This window comes from Arachis stenosperma, chromosome 9 (genome assembly GCF_014773155.1).
Source record: "Arachis stenosperma cultivar V10309 chromosome 9, arast.V10309.gnm1.PFL2, whole genome shotgun sequence".
Lineage (NCBI taxonomy): Eukaryota > Viridiplantae > Streptophyta > Magnoliopsida > Fabales > Fabaceae > Arachis > Arachis stenosperma.
In genome coordinates this window covers 143,892,351-143,910,113 of record NC_080385.1, presented here as the reverse complement: position 1 = coordinate 143,910,113, position 17,763 = coordinate 143,892,351, and the positions used below count along the sequence as shown (strand labels likewise).

General features: G+C 42.5%; 1 non-coding gene across 1 annotated transcript; it reads right to left on the bottom strand.

The window, feature by feature from the left end:
- Nucleotides 1-10,948: 10,948 nt before the first annotated feature.
- On the bottom strand, nucleotides 10,949-11,056 carry LOC130953578 (small nucleolar RNA R71). Its single transcript, XR_009075748.1, has one exon. It is a non-coding gene; the product is annotated as a small nucleolar RNA R71 (small nucleolar RNA).
- Nucleotides 11,057-17,763: the final 6,707 nt, after the last annotated feature.

The following is a 17,763-nucleotide window of genomic DNA, read 5'->3' as shown; positions in this document are numbered from 1 at the left end:
TGTTTTCCAAGGTACCATAGTCACCATAGTCTTCTGCATAAGATAATGTTTGAAAGTTGATACATATATGATTATGAGATGAGATATCATATTGTACAAGATGTCTTTGGTACGGATTGAGAGATAGATCGAGAACTTGCGGGTTGAGGCAGATGCCGGATCACTTGACTGGAGCGATGGGGGGAGGTACCTGCAAAGACACTCTGACGCTCAAGTTAGAACGGATCTGAGAGGTATAAGATGTGAGGAATGAATGAATACCTAGAGAGACCTGGGTCCTCTATTTATAGATGATGGTAGCTATCTTATCTTATCTTGTTTGGCTAAAATAAGGGAGACGTTTGAATTCAAAAGTTGGTTAGGAGCTCTAGTGGGCCGGTTCCAAGCCTTCTAGAAGGGCGAAGCGGGTCGGACCTGGGTAACCGGGTTCGGAGACCATTCCGGGCGTAGGATCCGTGGGTCGGATCCGTAACAGTTGCCCCCGGAGCGAGAGAGTGAAGGTGCTCGGTCTCATCGCTGGAGGAACCTTTTCCTCGCCGTTTGTAGTTTGGCAAGGAGATCGTTATTTGGTTTTTCCGGTCGAGGTCGAGGATTTGGGGAGTTCCTGGCCGTTTCATGGTCAGACAAGGAGCATGTTGTTTGGGCGTCTCATCACATACCGAGTTTGATGACCGTTCCGAAGAAGGGCCCGGAGATCGGGTCTGGAACAGTTGCCCCCGGAGCATGAGAGTATGCTTTCTTGGTCTCAATGCTAAGTCATTGGGGAGTTCGATTCTCTGTAGTTTGGGAGACTGTGAGGGGCCTGGAAAGGGCGTGAGATCATCCTACATCAATTGGTAGGATGTTGGTCAGTCTGGCTTTCTGCGAGTTGGAAGACCGTCAGCTCAAGCTTGTTTTGTGTGGCCTTTTTTGGGCCGTTATTGTGAACTTATTTTAGGCCTCTTGGTGGGCCGATTTCAAGACTTTGTTTGTTTAGCTTTATTTGGATTTCTGTTTTGTTGGCTTTGCAGGTGATCGATTCACGAGTCACTATTTTTGTTATTTGGATATCTGTTTTGTTATTTGGATATCCGTTTTATTGGCTTCGGGGTGATCGATTCCCGGGTAGCCGTTCACTTATTTGGATATTCGTTTTATTATTTGGATATTCATTTTTGTTATTTGGATATCCGTTTTGTTGGTCTCGGAGTAATCGATTCCCGTGTATCCATTTACTTATTTGGATATTCGTTTTATTGGCTTCGAGGTGATCGATTCCCGGGTAGCCGTTTACCTATTTGGATATCTGTTTTGTTATTTGGATATCCATTTTGGCCTCGGGGTGATCGATTCCCGTGTAGCCATTTACTTATTTGGATATCCGTTTTATTGGCTTCGAGGTGATCGATTTCCGGGTAGCCGTTTACTTATTTGGATATCCATTTTATTATTTGGATATCCGTTTTGTTGGCCTCGGGGTAATCAATTCCCATGTAGCCGTTTACTTATTTGGATATCCGTTTTATTATTTGGATATCCGTTTTGTTGGCCTCGGGTTTGGATATCCGTTTTATTGGCTTCAAGGTGATCGATTCCCGGATAGCCGTTTACCTATTTGGATATATGTTTTGTTATTTGGATATCCGTTTTGTTGGCCTCGGGGTGATCGATTCCCATGTAGCCATTTACTTATTTGGATATCCGTTTTATTGGCTTTGAGGTGATCAATTCTCGGGTAGCCGTTTACTTATTTGGATATCCATTTTATTATTTGGATATCCGTTTTGTTGGCCTCGGAATAATTGATTCCCGTGTACCTGTTTACTTATTTGGATATCCATTTTATTGGCTTCGAGGTGATCAATTCCTGGGTAGCCGTTTACTTATTTGGATATCCATTTTCTTATTTTGGATATCCGTTTTGTTGGCCTCGGGGTGATCGATCCTCGGGGAGCCGTTTACTTATTGGATATCCTTTTTATTATTTGGATATCCGTTTTGTTGGCCTCGGGATAATCGATTCCCGTTTAGCCGTTTACTTATTTGGATATCCTTTTGTTATTTGGATGTCCGTCTTCAAGGTGATCAATTCCTGGGTAGCCGTTTACTTATTTGGATATCCATTTTCTTATTTGAATATCCGTTTTGTTGGTCTCGGGGTGATCAATCCTCGGGGGTAGCCGCATTTGGTTCGTGCCATCGGGCGGGGCAATGCTTTTGAAAAAATGAATTTCATTTGTGGTTTGGGCCTCGTTAAAACCTCCCGATGTGGGTAGGAAAGAGTGCCCAGTAAGAAAATATACGATTAAACAACTTAAGCAATAAATGTAAGTGAAAAAGGCAAAATATAAAGGGTAAAGAGATAGTCTTAAATGACCTCGATCTTGTTGTTTTGGAAGGATGTTTCTACATATAGTAGTGCCGTAAGTTCGTGGAATTTCAGGATCTTGGGAGCTTGGTCCCTTCTAGTCGTTTGAGCCTGTAGGCTCCTTTTTCGATTGCCGTCTTGATTTGGTAGGGACCCTCCCAGTTGGGCGTGAGCTTCCCTTCTCCGAGAGTGGGTGGACCGATGTCGTTTTGTCGTAAGACGACGTCCCCTGGTCCAAAGTCTCGTCGTACCGTGCTGTCATTGTACCTTAACCTTATTCTCTGTTTTAGGGCTAGCTCCCTTAGGTGTGCTATGCTCCTGCCCTTGTCTACAAGGTCCCACTCTTCTTCTTTGTCATTTCCTCCCATGGTTGTGTGTGGACTTTGGTCTTGGCGTGCATTGAGGTCGGTGAGAAAGATGCCTGCCGCGTCTCGGGATCTCTTGCGGAGGGCCGAGCTGGTGTTCTCACACTCTACTGTGACTTTCTGATCCCCGTGTATTGTTTCGATAGTGCCATTATCGGCCTGAGACTTCATGATTAGGATCTTGGTGAAGATGACGGCAGATAGGTTTTTGATCATCTTTTTCTGAGGATGATGTTGTAGGCAGTGGAGTCCTTAAGGACCACAAACTCGAAGAGGATGGTCTTTCTCTGGCTTCTGGTTCCGATGGTTAGTGGTAACACTACGGAATCATCTGGTTTGAGAAACTTGTCTCCGAGTCCGGTAACCCAGTTGTGGTGGGTTTGCAGATTTTCATTTCAGAGACCCAACTTGTCAAAGGCTACTCTAAAGAGGATGTTGGAATCAGCTCTGGTGTTGACCAGTATTCTTTTCACAAGTCTGGTTCCGACTTTTGCCAAGATGACGAATCGGGCATCTTTCGCTGAAGTGCCGTGTTGGCAGTCATTGGGAAAAAATGTGATTGCTGCTAAAACCGAGGAGATTGGTGCTTGGTTTCTTATGGCTAGGACTTTGAGATCCTTTTTATTGTTGATTTTGACTTTTTCAGCGCGTCCTTTCCAATGATGACATTTACGATTATGGTGGGGTCGGTTTCTGGACTTTCTTGGGATGCCTATCGTATCGTCTTCGAGTTGCGTCCTTCACGTTCTTGTGATCTTTCTCTTTCAGTTCTCCAAGGTTCTCGAATGATTTTGACAAACTCAGGGAGTTTGCCGTTCGAATGTCTTATTCGAGGGCATCTTTTAGGTCGAAGCAATCTTGGATTTTATGCACATATCATCGGTGGTAGTTGCAGCTTGTTGCCACCTGTCCGTTACTTTAGCTATCGTGCTTTTGTAAGGATGCCTCGTTCTGCTATTTGGTGGTAGATGTCAGTGATGAGCGCGGGTAGGGGGTGTAGTTCGAGAACTTTCCAACCCTGGGTGGTCGGTTGGCGTTCACGGGTTTGAGGTGCTCTTTTGGTGTATCTCTTGGTGGTGGGTTACTACGAGGTGCCGTATTACCGTGCTTCTATTTGTTGGTGGCCACGACTTGGCTTACCTCTTCGTCGTTTTTGTATTCCCTTGTGAAGCTTTGAATTTCGTGCATGGTCTAAACTGGTTTGGTAGTGAGGTGTTTCTGGAAGTCTTCATTTATGAGGTCGTTTGTTAGACAGAGACTGACGACCGAGTCCGTGAGTTTGTCGGCCGTTAGGCACTCATCGTTAAACCTATCAAGGTATTTTCTTGTGGATTCATCTTCTGTTTGGGTGATTCCGAGGAACATGATGGAGTGTTTTGCTTTGGTGATCCTGGTGGTGCACTGGGCCATGAATTTTTTGGAGATGTCATGAAAGCTGGCTATAGAGCCGTTTGGAAGGGCGTTGAACCATTTGATTGCGAAGCCGGCTAAGGTTATCGAGAAGGCCTTACACCGAACCATGTCGGTGGCTCCTTCCAGGTTCATCCTGGCCTCAAAGGCCGTTAGGTGTTCTTGGGGATCTTTAGTCCCGTCGTATTTCATGTCAGTGGGCTTGTTGAAGTCCTTCGGGAGTTTGGCTCTCAAGGATTTTTCTGTGAATGGGATGGCTTCCATTATCATGTGCATGTTTCCTACTCGTTTGGCCTCCCGATGGTGTCGTCGGTCGTCTTCTCTGCGTCGGCGTTTCAGATCTAGGAAAACGCTACGGTCATGCCATTTGCTGTGTCGTTGCTCAGGCGGCCTGGTGTTCCTGGTATTGCAGTGAGATCAGGTCCTGGAGGTTGCTTGGCTTGCGTGCTCCCGGTGGTACCATTCTTTGGGTGGCCTTTGGGGTTTTGCACCCTGAGGCACAGCTCTTGGATTATCTGGATTGCGTTCTCTCCCAGGCCGTCTGGTGGCCGGGCTTCAGTGGGAGGACGATTGTCTTCTCTTAGTTATTGCTAGGTTGGGGTTGGTTGGCGATGTGCCGCACTTGTTATCCTCCCGTGGGTGGGAGGAGTGTTATCTTGGAGTTCGAGAGTTGGGCTTCGTGGGTTTGAGTTGGGGTGTTGGCTGGAGGATTGTTCCTCAAGGTTCTCCGTCATGCCGTCACGATTTGGCAATCCCCCGCATCTATGCAAGAACCTTGAGAACTTTCTTGATCTCTTGGCTCCTGAGAGGTCTGAGCTTGGCCACGGTGGTGGCGTTAAGGAGCTCGTTCATGATGAGCTTCCTTATGAATTTTCAGTAAGGTTCGAAGGGGGGATCATGGCGACAGAGTTGTCAAAGGTGAGGTGACAGATGGCACAGGTTTGGAACCTGGTGTTGAAGGAGGTGACCTCGTGGGTTTGGAGGGAGAGCGTGAAGAGTTCAAAGGAAGAAGCAACTACGATAGGCATAGAGCCGAAGTAGAGGGAGAAGATGGGGCCATGGCGCTTGGAGAGACGGATGAGGGAGTGGCGAATGAGAGGGTCCAAGAGGTAGAGGTGTCCTACTAAAGGGAGGCGAGACTTTGGGCTCAGAGAATTTGGAATTTCACCGTTGGAGAAGGGCGAAGGTGCATAAAGAGTGTTATCACTAAGAAGGTGCTTGCAAGTAACATTGTTTCTTTGGGATTTTGCTGTTGGAATAGGGCGAAGGTGTGATATCACTGCAAAGGTGATGCAAGTTAAAGAAAAATTATTCCTTTTTGCTCTCAGTTACAAGCAAGAAATCAAGTGAATGAATTTGAGGATTGCTCTTCTGGGTTATCCGCCATGCCGCTATGACGTTACAAATTTCTCACAGACGGTGCCAATGACCAAGATGTCTCTGGTACGGGTTGAGAGATGGATCGAGAACTTGCGGATTGAGGCAGATGCCGGATCACTTGACTAGAGCAATGGGGGGAGGTACCTGCAAAGACACTCCGACGCTCAAGTTAGAACGGATCTGAAAGGTATAAAGTGTGAGGAATGAATGAATACCTGGAGGGACCTGGGTCCTCTATTTATAGGTAATGGTAGCTATCTTATCTTATCTTGTTTGACTAAGATAAGGGAGACGTTTGAATTCGAAAGTTGGTTAGGAGCTCTAGTGGGCCGGTTCCAGGCCTTCTAGAAGGGCGAAGCGGGTCGGACCCGGGTAACCGGATTCGGGGACCATTCCGGGCATAGGATCCGTGGGCCGGATCCGTAACAGTTACTCCTGGAGCGAGAGAGTGAGGGTGCTCAGTCTCATCGCTGGAGGAACCTTTTTCTCGCCGTTTGTGGTTTGGCAAGGAGATCGTTATTTGGTTTTCCAGTCGAGGTCGAGGATTTGGGGAGTTTCTGGCCGTTTCATGGTCAAACAAGGAGCATGTTGTTTGGGCGTCTCATCACATGACGGGTTTGATGACCGTTCCAAAGAAAAGCCCGGAGATCAGGTCTGGAACACATATAAATTACATATCAACGTATTTTAGAAAAATCTTAAAATGTGATTGGCCATATTTTGCCAATTAGTCTAAATTAGGAAGTACAATAAATATTTCTTTTTCTTGCTCAAAATGCATGCCAATATTTCTAGCTCTGTCTCAAAACTCAACTCAAACAGAACAACGAAAGGTTTTTATGCTAAGTTCTAATTAAACTTTTATAATCAAATTATAATTTAATTTAATTTCTTTTTACGCACCTGCTAAGCCTGTTAATTAACTGTTTCTGGTTGTAAATTAAGTGGAGGAATATCATTTTTCTTTTTTGCAATATCATAATAGACTGCTGATTTTAGTAGTTACTTATCCACTCGACTACCTGTAAAGAAAGTTATTTATGTTTAAAAGTATTCAAAATTAAAGAACCAAAGTCTTCCCATATAAGCCAAACTAAGTTTACTTTATGTAGACAAGTGTATCAGCTAAACATAGAGCTATGCTCTTGTTGGGTACGAAATTGATAGATATTCAATTAGTTTAGATAAATTAATCAGTAATTCAACCCAAAATTAACGTATAAGGAAAGATAGATTAGATTTTAGACACCAAAAAGGGAAAATTTGTGGAGGTAGACTAGCATGTATACATGATGTGAAACAAGTTAAAGATAGAGAAAAATTAAACATTAGGATAGAATGCAAATTACCAAAGTCAAATATTAGAGACAAAGATGCAAAAACTGTCAAAATTTTGTGTGACATAGAAAGTTGTGTTGGGAATAAGACACTGATGAGCGGATAATTTGTATACTTTTTGGCATTGTTTTTAGTATGTTTTTGATATCTTTTAGTTAGATTTTAGTATATTTTTATTAGTTTTTATTTAAAATTCACTTTTCTGGACTTTACTATGAGTTTGTGTGTTTTTCTGTGATTTCAGGTATTTTCTGGCTGAAATTGAGGGACTTGAGCAAAAATCTGATTCAGAGACCAAAAAGGACTGCAGATGCTGTTGGATTCTGACCTCCCTGCACTCGAAGTGGATTTTCTGGAGCTACAGAAGCCCAATTGGCGCGCTCTCAACGGCGTTGGAAAGTAGACATCCAGGGCTTTCCAGCAATATATAATAGTCCATACTTTATCCAAGATTTGATGGCCCAAACCCGCGAAGCAATCCGGCCTCAGAAATTCCAGCGTTAAACGCCGGAACAGGATTAAAAGTTGGAGTTAAACGCCCAAACTGGCATGGGAGCTGGCGTTTAACTCCAGAAAACGTCTCTACACGAATTTCCTTGATTGCTCAGCCCAAGCACACACCAAGTGGGCCCGGAAGTGGATTTTTATGTCATTTACTCATCTATGTAATAGTTTTCTATAAGTAGGACCTTTTACTATTGAGTCAGAGAGTCTGGAGCCTTTTGATCATGTTTTTATGATTGAACTCACTTTGGAGGCTGGCCATTCGGCCATGCCTAACCTTTGTTCTTATGTATTTTCAACGGTGGAGTTTCTACACACCATAGATTAAGGGTGTGGAGCTCTGCTGTACCTCGAGTATTAATGCAATTACTATTGTTCTTCCATTCAACTCCGCTTGTTCTTTATCTAAGATATCACTTGTTCTTCAACCTATGAACAAGATGACTGACAACCATTCTTGTTCTACAAGCATTCAAGGCTTTAGTGAATATCTCTTGGATTTCTGATTGCATGATGCATGGTTGATCGCCTGACAACCGAGTGCTCGTCTGACAAACGAGCCAGCCATTCCATGAGATCAGAGTCTTCGTGGTATAGGCAAGAACTGATGGCGGCATTCAAGAGAATCCGGAAGGTCTAACCTTGTCTGTGGTGTTCTGAGTAGGATTCAATGACTGAATGACTGTGACGTGCTTCAAACCTGTAACCTACTGGGCGTTAGTGACAGACGCAAAAGAGTGATTCTATTCCGGTAGGGGAGGGAACCAAACCGGTGATTGGCGGCACTGTGACAGAGTGCTCTGCATTAGCTTTCACTGCGCGGATGGGAGGTAGCTGCTGACAACAGTGAGACCCTACACAAGTTTGCCATGGAAAGGAGTAAGAAGTATTGGATGAAGACTGTAGGAAAGCAGAGAGACGGAAGGGAAGGCATCTTCATACACTTGTCTGAAGCTCATACACCAATGATATACATAAGTATCTCTATCTTTACCTTTTCTGTTATTTTCGTTTATCATCATCATATACATTTGAGTCTGCCTGACTAAGATTTACAAGATGACCATAGCTTGCTTCAATACTAACAATCTCCGTGGGATCGACCCTTACTCACGTAAGGTTTTATTACTTGGACGACCCAGTACACTTGCTGGTTAGTTGTGCGAAGTTGTGTAATGCCATGGTATTAGGCGCACCAAGTTCTTGGAGCCATTACCGGGGATTATTTGAGTTGTGAAAAAGTATTGTTCACAATTTCGCGCACCAAGTTTTTGGCGCCGTTGCCGGGGAATTAAATGTCCTAACTACAGTTTCGCATTTGTTCCCTGCAATAACAGTGCCATATTTTGATCCGGCAACAACACCAAGTTTTTGGCGCCGTTGCCGGGGATTGTTCATGTTTTGAGCAAGCTTGTGGTAACATCAGATGCCAAGATCCGGCAACAACATCAAGTTCTTGGTGTTATTGCCCGGGATTGTTTAGGCTGGACAACTGACGGTTCATCTTGTTGCTTAGATTAGGTATTTTTTTCGAAATTCTTGAAGGTGAATTCTAGAGTTTCATGATGATTTGTTGAAATCTGGCTGGCTGAGAAGCCATGTCTAATCTGATTGGACCGAGGTTTCAACTTATCACCACAAGAGCTTGTTGATTTCGTATCAATCTTGCTCTTGGAGCAGTGATTTGCTAAGATTTGGCTGACCTTTGGTCATGTCTAGTGTTTTGGACCGAAGCTTTCCTTGGAAGCTTGGCTGGCTGTGAAGCCATGTCTAATTCCTGGACCGGAGTCTTAGACTAGCATTGCACTGATTCCTGGAATTCTCATTAAGAATTTTGATGCCTTTTTTCCACTTAATTTTCGAAAAACACAAAAAAAAAAAATTTATAAAACCATAAAAAGACCAAAAAGATTTTATGTTTCTTGTTTGAGTCTAGAGTCTCATCTTAAGTTTAGTGTCAAATGCATGTTTTTGTTATAATTTTCGAATTCATGCATATATTTCTTGTTTTGATCTTTGAATTCTATTGACTTGAAGTATTTTGTGTGTCTCATATGCATTCTCATATTGTTAGTGTCAGTAGTGCACAAACTGCTAAGTTTGGTGTCTTGCATGCATTGTTATTTGATTCTTGTTGCATTTTGATTAATAGAAAAATCCAAAAAATATTTTTAATTTGAGTCTTTTCAAGTCAATGATACAAGGAATTGAAGATTCAGAACCAACTGCAGAGGAATTATACAGAAAAAGCTGAGCATTCAAAAATGCCCAGTGAAGAAGGCAGACTGGCGTTTAAACGCCAGCCAGGGCACCTGGTTGGGCGTTTAACGCCCAAAAGGGGTGCATTTTGGGCGTTAAACGCCAGAATGTATACCATTCTGGGCGTTTAACGCCAGGATGGTGCCAGGGGGAAGATTTTGTTTTCAAAATCAATTTTTCTTAGTTTTTCAAATCAAATCTTTTTCAAATCAAATCTTTTCAATCAAATGTTTTCAAATTCAATTTCTTTCCTTTTAAAAAGATACTTACCAACAATTAATGATTTGATTGAACATCACAAGATTGTTGCCTTTTCTGTTGAGAGAGGTTTAAATGTTTCAATCATATCTTTTCTTGTTAGGCAAGTCATCAATTTTCAAAATCATATCTTTTCAAATTGTTTTCAAATCATATCTTTTAAAAATGTTTTCAAATCATATCTTCTCAATCACATCTTTTTAAACCCATAACTTTTCAATTAAATCTTTTTAATTTCTAATTTCAAAATCTTTTTCAAAAATCACTTTATCTCTTTTCCACTTTGATTTTCGAAAATCAATTAACATTTTTCAAAATGTTCTCAAATTTTTTTAATTGAATTTTCGAAAATTCTCTTCCCTCCTTCCCACATCCTTCTATTTATGGAGTACTACTCCTTCTAAATGCACAATTCGAATTTTATCTATTAAAATTCGAATTCTCCTTCTCCTTCTTCTTACTATTTCTCTTTTCCTCTGACATTTCAAGGAATCTCTATACTGTGACATAGAGGATTCCACATTCTCTTCTTCTTTTTCTATTTCTTATGAGCAGAAGCAGAGACAAAGGCATTCTTGTTGAAGCTGATCCTGAACCTGAAAGGACCTTGAAGAGAAAGCTAAGAGAAGCCAAAGCACAACTCTCTTTAGAGGGCTTGACCGAATTCTTCAAGGGAGAAGACATGGCAGCCGAAAACAACAACAATGCCAACAATGCAAGGAAGGTGCTTGGTGACTTTACTGCACCTACTCCTGATTTCTATGGGAGAAGCATCTCAATCCCTGCCATTGGAGCAAACAACTTTGAGCTTAAGCCTCAATTAGTTTCTCTAATGCAACAGAATTGCAAGTTCCATGGACTTCCAATGGAAGATCCTCATCAGTTTTTAGCTGAGTTCTTGCAAATCTGTGACACAGTCAAGACTAATGGGGTTAACCCTGAGGTCTATAGGCTGATGCTATTCCCTTTTGCTGTAAGAGACAGGGCTAGAATATGGTTGGATTCTCAACCTAAAGAAAGCCTGGACTCTTGGGAAAAGCTAGTCAATGCCTTCTTGGCAAAATTCTTTCCACCACAAAGATGGAGTAAGCTTAGAGTGGAAGTCCAAACCTTTAGACAAAAGGATGGAGAATCCCTCTATGAAGCTTGGGAAAGATACAAACAATTAATCAGGAGATGTCCTTCAGACATGCTTTCTGAATGGAGCATCATAGGAATTTTCTATGATGGTCTCTCTGAACTATCCAAGATGTCTTTGGATAGCTCTGCAGGAGGATCTCTTCATTTGAAGAAGACGCCTGCAGAAGCTCAAGAACTGATTGAAATGGTTGCAAATAACCAATTCATGTACACTTCTGAAAGGAATCCTGTGAACAATGGGACTGGTCAGAAGAAAGGAGTTCTTGAGATTGATGCTCTGAATGCCATATTGGCTCAGAACAAAATATTGACTCAACAAGTCAATTTGATTTCTCAAAGTCTGTCTGGAATGCAAAATGCACCAAACAGTACTAAGGATGCTTCATCTGAGGAAGAAGCCTATGATCCTGAGAACCCTTCCATGGAAGAGGTAAATTACCTAGGAGAACCCTATGGTAACACTTATAATTCTTCATGGAGAAATCACCCAAATCTCTCATGGAAGAATCAAGAGAGACCTCAACAAGGTTTCAATAATAATGGTGGAAGAAACAGGCTTAGCAATAGCAAGCCTTTTCCATCATCTTCTCAGCAACAGACAGAGAGTTCTAAGCAGAATAATTCTGACTTAGCAACCATGGTCTCTGATCTAATAAAGACCACTCAAAGTTTCATGAATGAAACAAGATCCTCCATTAGAAACTTGGAAGGACAAGTGGGTCAGCTGAGCAAGAAAATTACTGAACTTCCTCCAAGCACTCTCCCAAGTAACACTGAAGAAAATCCAAAAGGAGAGTGCAAAGCCATCAATATGGCCGAATTCTGGGAGGAAGAAGAGGCAGTGAACGCCACTAAGGAAGACCTCAATGGGCGTGCACTGGCCTCCAGTGAGTTCCCCAATGAGGAACCTTGGGAATCTGAGGCTCAAACTGAGACCATAGAGATTCCCTTGGACTTACTACTGCCTTTCATGAGCTCTGATGAGTATTCTTCCTCTGAAGAGGATGAGTATGTCACTGAAGAGCAAGTTGCTAAATACCTTGGAGCAATCATGGAGCTAAATGACAAGTTATTTGGAAATGAGACTTGGGAAGATGAACCTCCCTTGCTCACCAAAGAACTGGATAACTTGTCTAGGCAGAAACTGCCTCAAAAGAGGCAGGATCCTGGGAAGTTTTCTATACCTTGTACCATAGGCACCATGACCTTCAAGAAGGCCTTGTGTGACTTAGGGTCAAGTGTGAACCTCATGCCCCTCTCTGTAATGGAGAAATTAGGGATCTTTGAGGTGCAAGCTGCAAAAATCTCACTAGAGATGGCAGACAACTCAAGAAAACAAGCCTATGGACTTGTAGAGGATGTTCTGGTTAAGGTTGAAGACCATTACATCCCTACTGATTTCATAGTCCTAGAGACTGGGAAGTGCATGGATGAATCCATCATCCTTGGCAGACCATTCCTAGCCACAGCAAAGGCTGTGATTGATGTTGATGGAGGAGAGTTGATCATTCAAGTGAATGAAGAATCCATGGTGTTTAAGGCCCAAGGATATCCCTCTATCATCATGGAGAAGAAGCATGAAGAGCTTCTCTCAAAACAGAGCCAAGCAGAGCCCCCACAGTCAAACTCTAAGTTTGGTGTTGGGAGGCCACAATCAAACTCTAAGTTTGGTGTTGAAACCCCACATTCAAACTCTAAGTTTGGTGTTGGGAGGTTTCAACAAGGTTCTGAGCATTTCTGAGGCTCCATGAGAGACCTCTGTCAAGCTAGTGACAGTAAAGAAGCGCTTGTTGGGAGGCAACCCAATGTTTTATAATTAATTATTTTCTTTTGTTATTTTATCTTTTTTGTAGGTTGATGATCATAAGAAGTCATAAAAATAATGAAAAAAGCAAAAACAGAATGAAAAATAGGAAGAAAAACAGCACACCCTGGAGGAAGATGCTGCTGGCGTTCAAACGCCAGTCAGCCTAGCAGATGGGCGTTTAACGCCCAGTCTGGCACCTTTCTGGGCGTTTAACGCCAGAAAGGGGCACCAAACTGGCGTTAAACACCAGTAAAGGTATAAAACCTGGCGTTAAACGCCAGGAATGGGCACCAGCCCGGCGTTTAACGCCAGAATTGGCCCAAAACATGGATTTTGGTGCCAATTGGTGCAGGGATGCCTTTTCCTTGACACTACAGGATCTGTGGACCCCACAGGACCCTACTACAGGATCTGTGGACCCCACAGGACCCTACAATCACTCTCTCTTCTTCCCCCATTCACCAATCACCTCAACACCTCTTCCCCAAAAACCCCTCACCTATCAAATCCCATCTTTCTCTTCACCACTCACATCCATCCTTCATAAAACCCCACCAACCTCACACTTCAAATTCAAACCACTTTCCCTCCCAAACCCACCCTCAAATGACCGAACTTTCATCCCCCTCTCTCCTATATAAACCCCTCTTTACACCCTTCATTTCCACACAACCTAAACACCACTTCTTCCCCCTTTGGCCGAATACACCTCCATCTCCCTCTTCCTCATTTCTTCTTCTTCTACTCCCTTCTTTCTTCTTTTGCTCGAGGACGAGCAACATCTTAAGTTTGGTGTGGTAAAAGCGTTGCTTTTTCGTTTTTCCATAACCATTATGGCACCAAAGGCCGGAGAAACCTCTAAAAAGAGGAAAGGGAAGGCAAAGGCTTCCACCTCCGAGTCATGGGAGATGGATAGATTCCTCTCAAAGGTGCATCAAGACCACTTCTATGAAGTTGTGGCCTTGAAAAAGGTGATCCCCGAAGTCCCTTTTTCACTCAAAAAGGGTGAATATCCGGAGATCCGCCATGAGATCCGAAGAAGAGGTTGGGAAGTACTTACCAACCCCATTCAACAAGTCGGAATCTTGATGGTTCAAGAGTTCTATGCCAATGCATGGATCACCAAGAACCATGACCAAAGTGTGAACCCGAATCCAAAGAATTATCTCACTATGGTTCGGGGGAAATACTTGGATTTCAGTCCGGAGAGTGTGAGGATGGCGTTCAACTTGCCCATGATGCAAGGAGATGAGCATCCTTACACTAGAAGGGTCAACTTTGATCAAAGGTTGGACCAAGTCCTCACAGTCATATGTGAAGAGGGCGCACAATGGAGGCAAGACTCAAGAGGAAAGCCGGTTCAATTAAGAAGGCATGACCTCAAGCCCGTGGCTAGAGGATGGTTAGAGTTCATACAACGCTCAATCATTCCCACTAGCAACCGGTCCGAAGTGACCATAGACCGGGCCATCATGATCCATAGTATCATGATTGGAGAAGAAATAGAGGTTCATGAGGTTATAGCTCAAGAACTCTATAAAGTGGCGGACAAGACCTCCACTGTGGCAAGGTTAGCCTTTCCTCACCTCATTTGTCACCTCTGTTATTCAGTAGGAGTTGACATAGAGGGAGACACCCCCATTGATGAGGACAAGCCCATCACTAAACAAAGGATGGAGTACACAAGAGAGCCTTCTCACCATGAGATCCCTGAGATACCTCAAGGGATGCACTTTCCTCCACACCACTATTGGGAGCAACTAAACACCTCCCTAGGAGAGTTGAGTTCCAACATGGGACAACTAAGGGTGGAGCATCAAGAACACTCCATCATCCTTCATGAGATTAGAGAAGATCAAAGAATCATGAGGGAGGAACAACAAAGACAAGGAAGAGACATTGAGGAGCTCAAGCACTCCATAGGACCTTCAAAAGCAAGGAAGAGCCGCCATCACTAAGGTGGACCCATTCCTTGATTTCCTTGTTCTTTATCTCTCTGTTTTTCGAATTCTATGCTTTATGCTATCCATGCTTGTGTCTTATGATCATTAGTGTCTTAGTGTCTATGCCTTAAAGTTATGAATGTCCTATGAATCCATCACCTTTCTTGAATAAAAATGTGCTTAATTGAAAAAGGAAGAATTGCATGAATTTTGAATTTTATAATAGTTTAATTATGATGATGTGGTGGCAATATTTTTGTTCTTTGAATGTATGCTTAAACAGTGCATATGTATCTTGAATTTGTGGTTCATGAATGTTGGCTCTTGAAAGAATGATGAAAAAGGAGACATGTTACTGAGGATCTAAAAAATCAATAAAATGATTCTTGAAGCAAGAAAAAGCTATTCAAAAAAAAAAAAAAAAAATTCGAAAAAATCGAAAAAAAAAGAAAAAAAAAAGAGAAAGAAAAAGAAAGAATAAGAGTTGTGATCCAAGGTAAATAAGAGTGTGCTTAAGAACCCTGGACACCTCTAATTGGGGACTTTAGCAAAGCTGAGTCACAATCTGAAAAGGTTCACCCAATTATGTGTCTGTGGCATGTATGTATCCGGTGGTAATACTGGAAGACAGAGTGCTTTGGGCCACAGCCAAGACTCAATAAATAGCCATGTTCAAGAATCATCATACTTCACTAGGAGAATCATTAACACTATCTGGACTCTGAGTTCCTAAAGAAGCCAACCATTCTGGATTTCAAAGGAGAGATTGAGATGCCAAAACTGTTCAGAAGCAAAAAGTTAAAAGCCCCGCTCATCTAATTAATACTGATCTTCACAGATGTTTTTGGAATTCATTGCATATTCTCTTCTTTTTATCTTATTTGATTTTCAGTTGCTTGAGGACAAGCAACAATTTAAGTTTGGTGTTGTGATGAGCGGATAATTTGTATACTTTTTGGCATTGTTTTTAGTATGTTTTTGATATCTTTTAGTTAGATTTTAGTATATTTTTATTAGTTTTTATTTAAAATTCACTTTTCTGGACTTTACTATGAGTTTGTGTGTTTTTCTGTGATTTCAGGTATTTTCTGGCTGAAATTGAGGGACTTGAGCAAAAATCTGATTCAGAGACCAAAAAGGACTGCAGATGCTGTTGGATTCTGACCTCCCTGCACTCGAAGTGGATTTTCTGGAGCTACAGAAACCCAATTGGCGCGCTCTCAACGGCGTTGGAAAGTAGACATCCAGGGCTTTCCAGCAATATATAATAGTCCATACTTTGTCCAAGATTTGATGGCCCAAACCCGCGAAGCAATCCGGCCTCAGAAATTCCAGCGTTAAACGCCGGAACAGGATTAAAAGTTGGAGTTAAACGCCCAAACTGGCATGGGAGCTGGCGTTTAACTCCAGAAAACGTCTCTACACGAATTTCCTTGATTGCTCAGCCCAAGCACACACCAAGTGGGCCCGGAAGTGGATTTTTATGTCATTTACTCATCTATGTAATAGTTTTCTATAAGTAGGACCTTTTACTATTGAGTCAGAGAGTCTGGAGCCTTTTGATCATGTTTTTATGATTGAACTCACTTTGGAGGCTGGCCATTCGGCCATGCCTAACCTTTGTTCTTATGTATTTTCAACGGTGGAGTTTCTACACACCATAGATTAAGGGTGTGGAGCTCTGCTGTACCTCGAGTATTAATGCAATTACTATTGTTCTTCCATTCAACTCCGCTTGTTCTTTATCTAAGATATCACTTGTTCTTCAACCTATGAACAAGATGACTGACAACCATTCTTGTTCTACAAGCATTCAAGGCTTTAGTGAATATCTCTTGGATTTCTGATTACATGATGCATGGTTGATCGCCTGACAACCGAGTGCTCGTCTGACAAACGAGCCAGCCATTCCATGAGATCAGAGTCTTCGTGGTATAGGCAAGAACTGATGGCGGCATTCAAGAGAATCCGGAAGGTCTAACCTTGTCTGTGGTGTTCTGAGTAGGATTCAATGACTGAATGACTGTGACGTGCTTCAAACCTGTAACCTACTGGGCGTTAGTGACAGACGCAAAAGAGTGATTCTATTCCGGTAGGGGAGGGAACCAAACCGGTGATTGGCGGCACTGTGACAGAGTGCTCTGCATTAGCTTTCACTGCGCGGATGGGAGGTAGCTGCTGACAACAGTGAGACCCTACACAAGTTTGCCATGGAAAGGAGTAAGAAGGATTGGATGAAGACTGTAGGAAAGCAGAGAGACGGAAGGGAAGGCATCTTCATACACTTGTCTGAAGCTCATACACCAATGATATACATAAGTATCTCTATCTTTACCTTTTCTGTTATTTTCGTTTATCATCATCATATACATTTGAGTCTGCCTGACTAAGATTTACAAGATGACCATAGCTTGCTTCAATACTAACAATCTCCGTGGGATCGACCCTTACTCACGTAAGGTTTTATTACTTGGACGACCCAGTACACTTGCTGGTTAGTTGTGCGAAGTTGTGTAATGCCATGGTATTAGGCGCACCAAGTTCTTGGAGCCATTACCGGGGATTATTTGAGTTGTGAAAAAGTATTGTTCACAATTTCGCGCACCAGACACCATTCCCCCTTGAGAAAACACATTTGACAGAGAAATAAAATAGACACAATCACAACACAAGAATTTAACGTGGAAACTCCAATTACCGGAGAAAAAACCACGGCCGTTGTCAAATGACAATCATAGAATATCACTATGTGAAAATTGTTACAACACATAGACTTCTTTCTCTCTAACACCGGCACCCCAGTACACCCACACTCTCTCAAAGCAAATATCTAACTACACCTCACAACACTCTCTAATCAAAGAGTATAGAGGAAAAGAAAAATCAGATACAAGCTTAAAGTGTTTTCGACTGGTGCAAAAACAAATGGAGAACTTAGCCTCATATTTATAGCCTAGGCCACCCACTCCATTTGCTATCCTAAGTAATGTGGGACTAATTCAACCAAATCCT